Source organism: Medicago sativa, chromosome 7 (genome assembly GCF_051527215.1).
Source record: "Medicago sativa cultivar Bolivia chromosome 7, Bolivia_mono, whole genome shotgun sequence".
In the NCBI taxonomy this organism is placed as follows: Eukaryota; Viridiplantae; Streptophyta; class Magnoliopsida; order Fabales; family Fabaceae; genus Medicago; species Medicago sativa.
This window is the reverse complement of record NC_140755.1, coordinates 15,192,164-15,207,403: the sequence shown is the minus strand read 5'-3', so window position 1 is coordinate 15,207,403 and position 15,240 is coordinate 15,192,164. Positions and strand designations below refer to the sequence as shown.

The 15,240-nt window shown below is 32.3% G+C and overlaps 1 long non-coding RNA gene across 4 annotated transcripts in view; it reads left to right on the top strand.

The window, feature by feature from the left end:
• The first annotated feature begins 2,961 nt into the window (after positions 1-2,961).
• The window catches only part of LOC146904522 (uncharacterized), a 39,071-nt gene continuing 26,792 nt past the window's right edge, over positions 2,962-15,240 (top strand). For 2 of the 4 annotated variants that reach the window (XR_015017691.1, XR_015017689.1), the window contains exons 1-2: positions 2,978-3,231; positions 3,503-4,010. This is a non-coding gene — a long non-coding RNA (uncharacterized LOC146904522). Of the gene's footprint in view, positions 3,232-3,502; positions 4,011-15,240 lie in introns of all 4 variants that reach the window. The other 2 variants (XR_015017692.1, XR_015017690.1) reach the window with 2 other exon arrangements.

The following is a 15,240-nucleotide window of genomic DNA, read 5'->3' as shown; positions in this document are numbered from 1 at the left end:
TTTAGAACATTACTAAAAGTTCGTCCGCAAAAAATTATTGCAAAATTTGATTTCTACATCCAGATTTTATTACTTTTTATCTTTAACTTTTGTCGTTTTAAAAAATTCATATTTAATTCATTTCATGTCAGAAAATTCTAAATTTTAGTAAACGAACCTTTCATAGTGTTCTAATCTTGTCTCAAAAAAATCGTACAAAAATTTAAGAGTTTAAGGATAATTAATCAAACTTTGTTTTAGCAGGGACTAAAATTATAAGTAAATTTTTTTTTATAGGGACTAAAAATGCTATTAAAATTAAGTAGGGACTAAACTTACAAGGTCGCTATTTTATAGGGACTAGAAACATAATTAACCCTTTTTTTTATTTATCATTTCATAGAGGGTCTAAACTTGAAAAAAGAGAAAACTAGATTGAAATCAAACGTGAGGAGAGACCCTAAAACATCATCAACAAACTTATTATTAAATTGAATCGAACAACACTCATAAGCTTCATCAATTAATTTCATTTTGATAGCGCTTGGGATTGATCAAGGTAAATTTTAATTCATATATATAACGCTTTAAATTAAGGGTTCCCCTAATATGGACCTCTTTTTAAAGGGTCCAAGCATGGTCCTCTCCAATACAACCGGCTATAGTCCGTTTCAATTTTGTTAACTTAGTTTTTTTTTTTCTTCTGCTCCTTTCCACGGCTTCTTCTCTATGTAGTGCATCATCTACTCATCTTCGATGTAATCACAGATACAAACACTTTTCAGATTTTGATAACCTGTTTTTTTGCTTAATAATTATTATCTCAACTTTTTGTTGCCGAAGCGGTCCTGTATCAGTTAATAGTATACCCTATATTCGCAATCGGCTAATAACCTAGTTTCTGCTAAAAGCTTTGCAAAATCAGGTTCAGTGAAAGCTCACAAAACCGATTTAGTACCTTCTATCTTAAATTAAATAAATATGCTATAAACCTCTTCAACCATGTCAAAACAAGATGAAAACTCATTTTAATCCCCTTCGAGCTTTAGAGTTGGAAAAGGCGAAGTAATGAATTGAGTGGAAATAGTGATGCAGAGTAAATAGTGTGAAAGTAATCTACACATCTTCATAAAAAATGATTTTTCATAAATGTGAATATTAAAGCTTGAATCTCTTAGCATATTTAAAATGTGCATGCGTTAGGGTACTAATGATGAAGGGAGATGGAGGCAGTTGTGAAAAGGGTTAGCACCTGAATCTGGATTTGCCACTGTCCTATATTGAAGCAAAGGGGCAACTTTTTATTATTATTTTTTTTTGAATTTTTTTTTATTTTTTTTATCAGCTGGTTAATTACCTAGTGTAGTAGGTTGAACTAAGGGTGCATATTAGGAGCTCTCTTAAATTAATGCTATTCAATTAAATTTATTCATCTTTAAAAAAAAAAAATTAAATTTATTCATCTTTCATTGTTCACAACCAGATTATGTTTTGTTGGATGGATCATGTAAATATTCGTAATATTTACTCCCTCCGTTTCAAAATGAGTGTCGCTTTAGCCAAAAAAATTTGTTTCAAAATGAATGTCACTTTCAGTTTCCAATGCAATAATAACTTTTTCTTTTCAATTGAACCCTCCAATTAATACTCAGCACACAACTTCCAAAATATTACTTTTAAAACTAACCAATAGTTAATAAGGATAATTTGGTAAAATAACCATTCTCTTTCTTTTAATCATTGCATTTCTTAATATGTGTGTAAACACCTAAAACAACACTCATTTTAAAACAGAGGGAGTAGCTTCTTAGCTTGAAGTGATATTTAATTTTGTAACTCTAGTACAGTTACAGCTGGAAAGATGTCTTGAATTAAGATCTAAAAACCAATATAATGAAATGATTTGGAATAAATTATCAATTTGTCTCTAAACTAATCACTGTACTTTCAATATAATTAGGATTACTATGCGAAAGTTAAATCGACGGATTTTATATATTTTAGTTTAGAGACTAAATTATGGAGACAATTAGTTGAGAGGTTAAATTAATGGTTTATTCAAAGCCTAGAGGATTTTACTGTCCACTAGCAGCTGTATTGGTTTATATCCAACAACCTGCCACTATGTATTCCGCTTCACGCGATTATAGAGCTTAACTTTCAATCATTTGTAACACTTCTCAACTCAACGATGTGCCCATAACAAATGACAAAACCGTGAGGGCGCACCTAGGCTCAAATCGGCAATACCTCAGAAACTTGTGGACTTGAGGTGAGAACCATTTTTAAATTTAAATTTGAAAAAAGTTTTGTTGTTAAGAACAAATTCATACATAAAAAAGTCTAACGAGTTTTTTTATATTATGTATATAGCACTCTTTCTATTTTCAGATGAATTGTGCTCAAAAGAATCTATTTGTTAAAGATGTGTATTCATGTTTCTGATGCATTTCAGGTAAAGTTAGCAATGAAGATTGAAGGTTGACATCTATACATAGGTTATATTGATTCTGAATTAATAATTAACAACAATGTTTCTCAAATATTTGGGTTTCTACCGTTGGATTAGGAAGCATGCAAGGCACAATCCAATAGTAATAGAAGAGTTATGCCATCAATTTTCTCTAGCCAGTATTAAAAAATCAACCAACAACTTTGATAAAAATCGAATAATTGGAAGTGGAAGCCTAGCTAGGTATAGTGTACAAAGGTTGTCTCCTTTACAATGGTGTTATTGATTATAATGTCATAATCAAACGAGTTTATACAATTACGGACAAAAAATTAAGAGAGTTTAAGAATGAACTAGAAAATATACATTTGACATCAGGGTTTTCACATCAGTGGAGAAATACCTGAGGGGAAAAGACACGCGGTGGCAATTTTGAAATTTTAGCGAACTTTGATGAAGTTGTTCCCATCAGTTGAGGAAATGACTGAAGGGAAAAATAAATGCTAAAGAGTTTTCACATCAGTGGAACTAATGCCTGAGGGAAAATATACGCGGTGGTAATTTGGTAATATTAGTGAAATTTTCACATAGGTGCTGGTGATAGATACGAGAAAACACACTCAGACGAATTGAATGTTCTTTTCTCAAGCTTCTAGTTTTCACGTTTTTTAACAATACAAAGCTTCAATCACTCAACCCTAATCTCTCAACTCTCTTCGTCTTCTCCCGTAGTCGTTCTTGCCATCACTCACGCTGTTCTTTACACATTTTCATCAACGGTGGATTACAAATCTAGAGAGGTAAACAATTTTGAACCCTGATTACTTTTCAAATCTACTCGAATCAATTCCTATTGAAGAGGAAACAGAAGATCTAGATCAAGATCTTCATCAGTTTTAGGTTTTCATTCTAGATCTAGATCTAGATCTACGTTTTCGTTATATGTGATGAACAATTTTCACTCTTCATTCTCATATCTAAACCTAAATTGCATTTTATTTTATTTTTATTTATGTGGCTTTTTTTTTTTATTTGTGTGATCTGATAGGGTTTTCGTTTTTTGATTTGTAGGTTAGTTCTTACTTTATGGAGTTTGTGGAAAGGTGTAAGGAGGCAGAGCGTGCGATGTGTATTTATAAATTTCCAATTGATTATATTGACAGGAATTGGGTAGTAGGGGGCCCTTGGGAAGTTTGTGGCATTTGAGAAACAGTATGGTGATAGGGAAGGGATTGAGGATGCTATTGTTGGGAAGAGAAGGTTTCAATATGAAGATGAAGTGAGGAAAAATCTGTAGAATTATGATTTGTGGTTTGATTATATAAGATGGAAAGAGAGTGTCGGGAATAAGGAAAGAACTATGGAGGTTTATGAGAGAGCTATAGCTAATGTTCCTCTAGCCGATGAGAAGCGATACTGGCAGCGCTATATTTATCTGTGGTATGTTTGATTTGAATTTTGTTTTGATATCTGTTTTTTTATTTATTATTTAGTGATTATGCATTTTCTTGTGGTATTTATTATTTTTCCATGTGTAACTTAATGTTGGAGATATTGAGCGAACAAGAGACGTGTACAGGTAAGCAACCTTTTCTGAACCTCCGAGCATTGTGTTTATATATCTGTTTTGTTAGTACTTTCTGTCCATGGTTTTCCAGAATTGTATGCATAATTCTAAGTGTAAAAATGCCGAAACTTGGGATAAATATAAGATAGCTAGGAAAGAGGCTAAGAAGGCGATGAGTGTAACACCCCGTTTTCCCAACGTAAAAATTTCATAATTAAAAATCAGAGTAATTCAACTTTAAACGGAATGCTACACTTCTTAAAAAAATTCATAAACTGAATAAATAACAATTTATTCTTCGAAATCATTTAACATAAGTAATTCAAAACTTCGCAGCGGAATTAGTTCATTCAACATAAAAAGTCTTTGGCACACAGGCCTCATTAGAAAATCTCATAAGTCTTAATTCAATAGTTATTCATAAAAGTTCATAAACAATACGTAAGGAATAGAAGTAAAGTCAAGTCCCATCCCGTTACGTATCAGAGCACCTAGACACACATGTGAGGAGTCCACTCACGACGCCTCTAATCTTGATTACCTGCAAGTTACCCATACGAAGAGCAACATTTCCAAGCAGAGGGGTGAGATTTCTCAAAACAAAAATATTAAACATATAAATCATATAAAGTACATTCAACAACTTAAACATCTTATAACTCATTAATCATATCTAACAACTTAAACTTCCTTAACTAGTATCATTAATCTTCCTACATTAGTCATAAACTATCATAACACTAATCATAAACATCTTCATATATCATCAATTACTAATCTTAAACATCATTATATAACATCAAATAATAGTCACCAACAATCATCACATAGCATCAATATCAATCATAAGCATCAACATGTAATTCACATAAGTATCATTATCAAAGCATATCATTTATCGAAAACAACTTCATAATTAAGTACATAATCAACTTCTTAAACAAACATCATCATTAAATCATAACTAAGTATCATCATATATTCAATAATTCAAGACATCATAACATCAGCATTAATATTCATTTAATATCATATTATTACCATCGTCAATCATAAACAACATCATCATCAAACATCATCATCAAAACATAATCAAAACATCATCATCGAACATCACTTATCAAATCATCATTAAATATAAGTTATGACGACTCTACAATGCAACAACAACTTCAACAACAACTTAGACCACTTCGACAACAACTTAGACAACTTCGACAACAACTTAGACAACTTCGACAACTTCAATATGCATGTGGTACCACCAGGGCATTAAGCCCCCTTCGCTAAGGTCATATTTGGACCTGTCGGGCATTAAGCCCCCATCGCTAAGGTCATATTTGGACCTGTCGGGCATTAAGCCCCCATCGCTAAGGCCATAAAGAACCTGTCGGGCATTTAGCCCCCATCGCTAAGGTCATAAAAGAACCTGTCGGGCATTAAGCCCCCATCACTGACTATGCAACGACACAACTTTAATGCAACGACATAACTTTCGTACAACTTAGACAACTTCATGAACATCTATGACATCCTAACATCTTGACATCTTGACAATATAACATCTTAACAACTTGATGACTTCATAACGACTCGACGACTTAACAACTCTTATCATCTTAACGTCTTAACATCTTAGCATCTTGACAACATATGGATCACATAAATAATTAATGTCATATCATAATATAACAATATCAAATGATAATAAACAACATCTTAAAACATCATATTCATCAATCATAAACAACTTCATATAACATCGTATTTAAACATCAACAATAATTCACTATGTATCTTTGTAAAAACATAATAAATTATGCACAACATATTTTCATGTCAAACAAAAGCTACTGGAAAGATATCACAAATATCAACAACTTTCATGTTTACAACAAAGATCAATTCAAAACAGAAACATATGAACAAAACGCAAAAACATGAAACAGAGAATGCTGTCACCGTACAATTTTGCAAAGACCTCCCTGTAGTATTTTAATTATAACTCAAAGACCAAACATCATTTTCACGTCAAACCAAAGCCACTAGAAAGCTAACAAAATTATCTAAAACTTTCATGTTTACGCCTAAGACCAATTCTGTACCGATCAGTACCAGTTTTTATTTTAAATTCGGAAAAGTTGTGCTGAAAGTCCATAAAAATTCACTGTGACCTACGTGCAGTAATTTGACCATAACTCAAGTTCTATAAATCCTATTGATGTGAGACCAACGGCATTAGAAAGCTAAAATCCATACCTACAACTTTCGTGTTTACACCTAAACCCAGTTCGGAACTTAAACTTGTCAAACTGAGACAATAAAAACGCGTTTTGCACATTGACAGCAAAATCGCAGTTCAGCTGCGATTTCGCTTTGGGGAAATCTTTTCCACTTCTTATTCGATTCAATACTCTCCAAACTTGACCCTAATCATTACCCTATGATTACCCTATCGTTAGAACACTAATTATTCATCAACTTACTGTATGCAAATTCAAAGGGTTCTCAAATCTATTAACAACCTATTACAATTATTAAACCCTAATTCTTAAACTCACCAACATCTCATCCAATTCCATGGTTCTAACCTCAAAACTACATCCAATAATCGTCGTATGGGTTATCTAAGGACTGTATACAATTTCTACATCAATTCAACAAGTTTTCATCATCTAATCATCAAATCTCTCTCAAAACCCTAATTCTCAAATTCTCACAAACTTTCCCCAACTTGTTAGATGCAATCTAATGATTTAACAACTTAATATTAATGCAAGATAGTCTCACCCTCACCTTAGATTAATTCCTGAATCAGCAGCAGCGTTCTTCTTTCCTAAGGTATTCTCCTCTTCTCTTGACTTTCTTGTTCTTTTCTTTTCCAAAAAGCGGTTTAAGATAAACTCTTTCCAACCTAAGCTTCTCTATTTATAATACTAAAATATTCTTCTCAAATCTATTTAGGCCCAACAACTTATTCTTCTTTCTATTCTAACCCCCAAATCCACTCACACTAATAATCCTCATAATCTTATTTATTTCTAAATTAAATATATCTCTCACAAATAACAAATATATTTCTACACCAAATAACAAATATATCTCTAACAAATAACAAATATATTTCTACACCAAATAACAAATATATCTCTAACAAATAACAAATATATATTATTCTAGTAAATACCAACATATAACATAACAAAATATCACTCATCAAAATAAATCGACTAAATCATAAAAAGACATCTAATCTCAAAACTACCTCCAAATCTACTTACTCTAATAATTCTCATATTCTAATAAATAATAGAATAATGCCACATAATAAAATACTAACACCTCATATAAATAAATAAATCACATAAATAGACTCAAACTTAATAAAAATAATTAAATAAAAAGGAGGGCATTACAACTCTCCCCAACTTAAAAGAATTTCGTCCTCGAAATTCAAGCACAATAGAAAATAAATTTAGTCATTACTTCTTCAAACAAAACACAAAAACCACATCAAGTTAGTCAGTTAAACATGATCACATAAAAACATAACTACTAACTAGAAAACATAACGACACGACACAACGACTCATCTACTTGGCCGGACGGACCGACCTGCTCTGATACCAATTGTAACACCCCGTTTTCCCAACGTAAAAATTTCATAATTAAAAATCAGAGTAATTCAACTTTAAACGGAATGCTACACTTCTTAAAAAAATTCATAAACTGAATAAATAACAATTTATTCTTCAAAATCATTTAACATAAGTAATTCAAAACTTCGCAGCGGAATTAGTTCATTCAACATAAAAAGTCTTTGGCACACAGGCCTCATTAGAAAATCTCATAAGTCTTAATTCAATAGTTATTCATAAAAGTTCATAAACAATACGTAAGGAATAGAAGTAAAGTCAAGTCCCATCCCGTTACGTATCAGAGCACCTAGACACACATGTGAGGAGTCCACTCACGACGCCTCTAATCTTGATTACCTGCAAGTTACCCATACGAAGAGCAACATTTCCAAGCAGAGGGGTGAGATTTCTCAAAACAAAAATATTAAACATATAAATCATATAAAGTACATTCAACAACTTAAACATCTTATAACTCATTAATCATATCTAACAACTTAAACTTCCTTAACTAGTATCATTAATCTTCCTACATTAGTCATAAACTATCATAACACTAATCATAAACATCTTCATATATCATCAATTACTAATCTTAAACATCATTATATAACATCAAATAATAGTCACCAACAATCATCACATAGCATCAATATCAATCATAAGCATCAACATGTAATTCACATAAGTATCATTATCAAAGCATATCATTTATCGAAAACAACTTCATAATTAAGTACATAATCAACTTCTTAAACAAACATCATCATTAAATCATAACTAAGTATCATCATATATTCAATAATTCAAGACATCATAACATCAGCATTAATATTCATTTAATATCATATTATTACCATCGTCAATCATAAACAACATCATCATCAAACATCATCATCAAAACATAATCAAAACATCATCATCGAACATCACTTATCAAATCATCATTAAATATAAGTTATGACGACTCTACAATGCAACAACAACTTCAACAACAACTTAGACCACTTCGACAACAACTTAGACAACTTCGACAACAACTTAGACAACTTCGACAACTTCAATATGCATGTGGTACCACCAGGGCATTAAGCCCCCTTCGCTAAGGTCATATTTGGACCTGTCGGGCATTAAGCCCCCATCGCTAAGGTCATATTTGGACCTGTCGGGCATTAAGCCCCCATCGCTAAGGCCATAAAGAACCTGTCGGGCATTTAGCCCCCATCGCTAAGGTCATAAAAGAACCTGTCGGGCATTAAGCCCCCATCACTGACTATGCAACGACACAACTTTAATGCAACGACATAACTTTCGTACAACTTAGACAACTTCATGAACATCTATGACATCCTAACATCTTGACATCTTGACAATATAACATCTTAACAACTTGATGACTTCATAACGACTCGACGACTTAACAACTCTTATCATCTTAACGTCTTAACATCTTAGCATCTTGACAACATATGGATCACATAAATAATTAATGTCATATCATAATATAACAATATCAAATGATAATAAACAACATCTTAAAACATCATATTCATCAATCATAAACAACTTCATATAACATCGTATTTAAACATCAACAATAATTCACTATGTATCTTTGTAAAAACATAATAAATTATGCACAACATATTTTCATGTCAAACAAAAGCTACTGGAAAGATATCACAAATATCAACAACTTTCATGTTTACAACAAAGATCAATTCAAAACAGAAACATATGAACAAAACGCAAAAACATGAAACAGAGAATGCTGTCACCGTACAATTTTGCAAAGACCTCCCTGTAGTATTTTAATCATAACTCAAAGACCAAACATCATTTTCACGTCAAACCAAAGCCACTAGAAAGCTAACAAAATTATCTAAAACTTTCATGTTTACGCCTAAGACCAATTCTGTACCGATCAGTACCAGTTTTTATTTTAAATTCGGAAAAGTTGTGCTGAAAGTCCATAAAAATTCACTGTGACCTACGTGCAGTAATTTGACCATAACTCAAGTTCTATAAATCCTATTGATGTGAGACCAACGGCATTAGAAAGCTAACATCCATACCTACAACTTTCGTGTTTACACCTAAACCCAGTTCGGAACTTAAACTTGTCAAACTGAGACAATAAAAACGCATTTTGCACATTGACAGCAAAATCGCAGTTCAGCTGCGATTTCGCTTTGGGGAAATCTTTTCCACTTCTTATTCGATTCAATACTCTCCAAACTTGACCCTAATCATTACCCTATGATTACCCTATCGTTAGAACACTAATTATTCATCAACTTACTGTATGCAAATTCAAAGGGTTCTCAAATCTATTAACAACCTATTACAATTATTAAACCCTAATTCTTAAACTCACCAACATCTCATCCAATTCCATGGTTCTAACCTCAAAACTACATCCAATAATCGTCGTATGGGTTATCTAAGGACTGTATACAATTTCTACATCAATTCAACAAGTTTTCATCATCTAATCATCAAATCTCTCTCAAAACCCTAATTCTCAAATTCTCACAAACTTTCCCCAACTTGTTAGATGCAATCTAATGATTTAACAACTTAATATTAATGCAAGATAGTCTCACCCTCACCTTAGATTAATTCCTGAATCAGCAGCAGCGTTCTTCTTTCCTAAGGTATTCTCCTCTTCTCTTGACTTTCTTGTTCTTTTCTTTTCCAAAAAGCGGTTTAAGATAAACTCTTTCCAACCTAAGCTTCTCTATTTATAATACTAAAATATTCTTCTCAAATCTATTTAGGCCCAACAACTTATTCTTCTTTCTATTCTAACCCCCAAATCCACTCACACTAATAATCCTCATAATCTTATTTATTTCTAAATTAAATATATCTCTCACAAATAACAAATATATTTCTACACCAAATAACAAATATATCTCTAACAAATAACAAATATATTTCTACACCAAATAACAAATATATCTCTAACAAATAACAAATATATATTATTCTAGTAAATACCAACATATAACATAACAAAATATCACTCATCAAAATAAATCGACTAAATCATAAAAAGACATCTAATCTCAAAACTACCTCCAAATCTACTTACTCTAATAATTCTCATATTCTAATAAATAATAGAATAATGCCACATAATAAAATACTAACACCTCATATAAATAAATAAATCACATAAATAGACTCAAACTTAATAAAAATAATTAAATAAAAAGGAGGGCATTACAACTCTCCCCAACTTAAAAGAATTTCGTCCTCGAAATTCAAGCACAATAGAAAATAAATTTAGTCATTACTTCTTCAAACAAAACACAAAAACCACATCAAGTTAGTCAGTTAAACATGATCACATAAAAACATAACTACTAACTAGAAAACATAACGACACGACACAACGACTCATCTACTTGGCCGGACGGACCGACCTGCTCTGATACCAATTGTAACACCCCGTTTTCCCAACGTAAAAATTTCATAATTAAAAATCAGAGTAATTCAACTTTAAACGGAATGCTACACTTCTTAAAAAAATTCATAAACTGAATAAATAACAATTTATTCTTCAAAATCATTTAACATAAGTAATTCAAAACTTCGCAGCGGAATTAGTTCATTCAACATAAAAAGTCTTTGGCACACAGGCCTCATTAGAAAATCTCATAAGTCTTAATTCAATAGTTATTCATAAAAGTTCATAAACAATACGTAAGGAATAGAAGTAAAGTCAAGTCCCATCCCGTTACGTATCAGAGCACCTAGACACACATGTGAGGAGTCCACTCACGACGCCTCTAATCTTGATTACCTGCAAGTTACCCATACGAAGAGCAACATTTCCAAGCAGAGGGGTGAGATTTCTCAAAACAAAAATATTAAACATATAAATCATATAAAGTACATTCAACAACTTAAACATCTTATAACTCATTAATCATATCTAACAACTTAAACTTCCTTAACTAGTATCATTAATCTTCCTACATTAGTCATAAACTATCATAACACTAATCATAAACATCTTCATATATCATCAATTACTAATCTTAAACATCATTATATAACATCAAATAATAGTCACCAACAATCATCACATAGCATCAATATCAATCATAAGCATCAACATGTAATTCACATAAGTATCATTATCAAAGCATATCATTTATCGAAAACAACTTCATAATTAAGTACATAATCAACTTCTTAAACAAACATCATCATTAAATCATAACTAAGTATCATCATATATTCAATAATTCAAGACATCATAACATCAGCATTAATATTCATTTAATATCATATTATTACCATCGTCAATCATAAACAACATCATCATCAAACATCATCATCAAAACATAATCAAAACATCATCATCGAACATCACTTATCAAATCATCATTAAATATAAGTTATGACGACTCTACAATGCAACAACAACTTCAACAACAACTTAGACCACTTCGACAACAACTTAGACAACTTCGACAACAACTTAGACAACTTCGACAACTTCAATATGCATGTGGTACCACCAGGGCATTAAGCCCCCTTCGCTAAGGTCATATTTGGACCTGTCGGGCATTAAGCCCCCATCGCTAAGGTCATATTTGGACCTGTCGGGCATTAAGCCCCCATCGCTAAGGCCATAAAGAACCTGTCGGGCATTTAGCCCCCATCGCTAAGGTCATAAAAGAACCTGTCGGGCATTAAGCCCCCATCACTGACTATGCAACGACACAACTTTAATGCAACGACATAACTTTCGTACAACTTAGACAACTTCATGAACATCTATGACATCCTAACATCTTGACATCTTGACAATATAACATCTTAACAACTTGATGACTTCATAACGACTCGACGACTTAACAACTCTTATCATCTTAACGTCTTAACATCTTAGCATCTTGACAACATATGGATCACATAAATAATTAATGTCATATCATAATATAACAATATCAAATGATAATAAACAACATCTTAAAACATCATATTCATCAATCATAAACAACTTCATATAACATCGTATTTAAACATCAACAATAATTCACTATGTATCTTTGTAAAAACATAATAAATTATGCACAACATATTTTCATGTCAAACAAAAGCTACTGGAAAGATATCACAAATATCAACAACTTTCATGTTTACAACAAAGATCAATTCAAAACAGAAACATATGAACAAAACGCAAAAACATGAAACAGAGAATGCTGTCACCGTACAATTTTGCAAAGACCTCCCTGTAGTATTTTAATCATAACTCAAAGACCAAACATCATTTTCACGTCAAACCAAAGCCACTAGAAAGCTAACAAAATTATCTAAAACTTTCATGTTTACGCCTAAGACCAATTCTGTACCGATCAGTACCAGTTTTTATTTTAAATTCGGAAAAGTTGTGCTGAAAGTCCATAAAAATTCACTGTGACCTACGTGCAGTAATTTGACCATAACTCAAGTTCTATAAATCCTATTGATGTGAGACCAACGGCATTAGAAAGCTAACATCCATACCTACAACTTTCGTGTTTACACCTAAACCCAGTTCGGAACTTAAACTTGTCAAACTGAGACAATAAAAACGCATTTTGCACATTGACAGCAAAATCGCAGTTCAGCTGCGATTTCGCTTTGGGGAAATCTTTTCCACTTCTTATTCGATTCAATACTCTCCAAACTTGACCCTAATCATTACCCTATGATTACCCTATCGTTAGAACACTAATTATTCATCAACTTACTGTATGCAAATTCAAAGGGTTCTCAAATCTATTAACAACCTATTACAATTATTAAACCCTAATTCTTAAACTCACCAACATCTCATCCAATTCCATGGTTCTAACCTCAAAACTACATCCAATAATCGTCATATGGGTTATCTAAGGACTGTATACAATTTCTACATCAATTCAACAAGTTTTCATCATCTAATCATCAAATCTCTCTCAAAACCCTAATTCTCAAATTCTCACAAACTTTCCCCAACTTGTTAGATGCAATCTAATGATTTAACAACTTAATATTAATGCAAGATAGTCTCACCCTCACCTTAGATTAATTCCTGAATCAGCAGCAGCGTTCTTCTTTCCTAAGGTATTCTCCTCTTCTCTTGACTTTCTTGTTCTTTTCTTTTCCAAAAAGCGGTTTAAGATAAACTCTTTCCAACCTAAGCTTCTCTATTTATAATACTAAAATATTCTTCTCAAATCTATTTAGGCCCAACAACTTATTCTTCTTTCTATTCTAACCCCCAAATCCACTCACACTAATAATCCTCATAATCTTATTTATTTCTAAATTAAATATATCTCTCACAAATAACAAATATATTTCTACACCAAATAACAAATATATCTCTAACAAATAACAAATATATTTCTACACCAAATAACAAATATATCTCTAACAAATAACAAATATATATTATTCTAGTAAATACCAACATATAACATAACAAAATATCACTCATCAAAATAAATCGACTAAATCATAAAAAGACATCTAATCTCAAAACTACCTCCAAATCTACTTACTCTAATAATTCTCATATTCTAATAAATAATAGAATAATGCCACATAATAAAATACTAACACCTCATATAAATAAATAAATCACATAAATTGACTCAAACTTAATAAAAATAATTAAATAAAAAGGAGGGCATTACAATGAGCGAAGCGAGAACTCAAGCATTTGAAGGATTATACCAATCTTTAGGTACCAAGGAGGGGGAGAAATCTATATACAAGCTTGCGAAGGGACGAGAACGAAAGACAAGAGACCTGGACCAAGTGAAGTGTATTAAGGATGAAGAGGGTATAGTTTTGGTGCAAGAGAGAGATATTAAGGATAGATGGAAGAAGTATTTCCACAACTTATTTAATGAAGGATATGAGATCTTACCAGACTCTAACAGGTTAGACATCAGAGAGGAGGACCGAAACTATAACTATTATCGTCGGATTCAGGAGCACGAGGTGAAAGAAGCGTTGAAAAGGATGAGTAATGGCAAGGCAGTTGGGCCGGACAACATACCTATCGAAGTGTGGAAAAGTCTTAGCGATAGAGGAATTGGGTGGCTCACAAAACTTTTCAACGAGATTATGAGGACGAAGAAAATGCCGGACGAGTGGAGAAGAAGCACCTTAATTCCAATCTATTAGAACAAGGGGGATATACAAGATTGCGCGAATTATAGGAGAATTAAGCTAATGAGTCATACCATGAAGTTATGGGAAAGAGTAATTGAGCGAAGACTAAGAAAAGAGACTCACATTACGGATAACCAATTTGGTTTTATGCCTGGGAGGTCGACTATGGAAGCGATCTACTTACTTCGACGCGTGATGGAGCGATATCGGACTGATAAAAAAGACTTGCACTTAGTTTTCATTGATTTGGAGAAGGCGTATGATAGAGTACCTAGAGAGATTTTGTGGAAAGCCCTGGAGAAGAAAGGGGTGAGGATTGCCTATATTAGAGCTATCCAGGATATGTATGAGGGGGCTTCGACTAGTGTGAGGATGCAGGATGGGGATACCGGAGATTTTCCCATAACAATAGGACTGCACCAAGGGTCAACCCT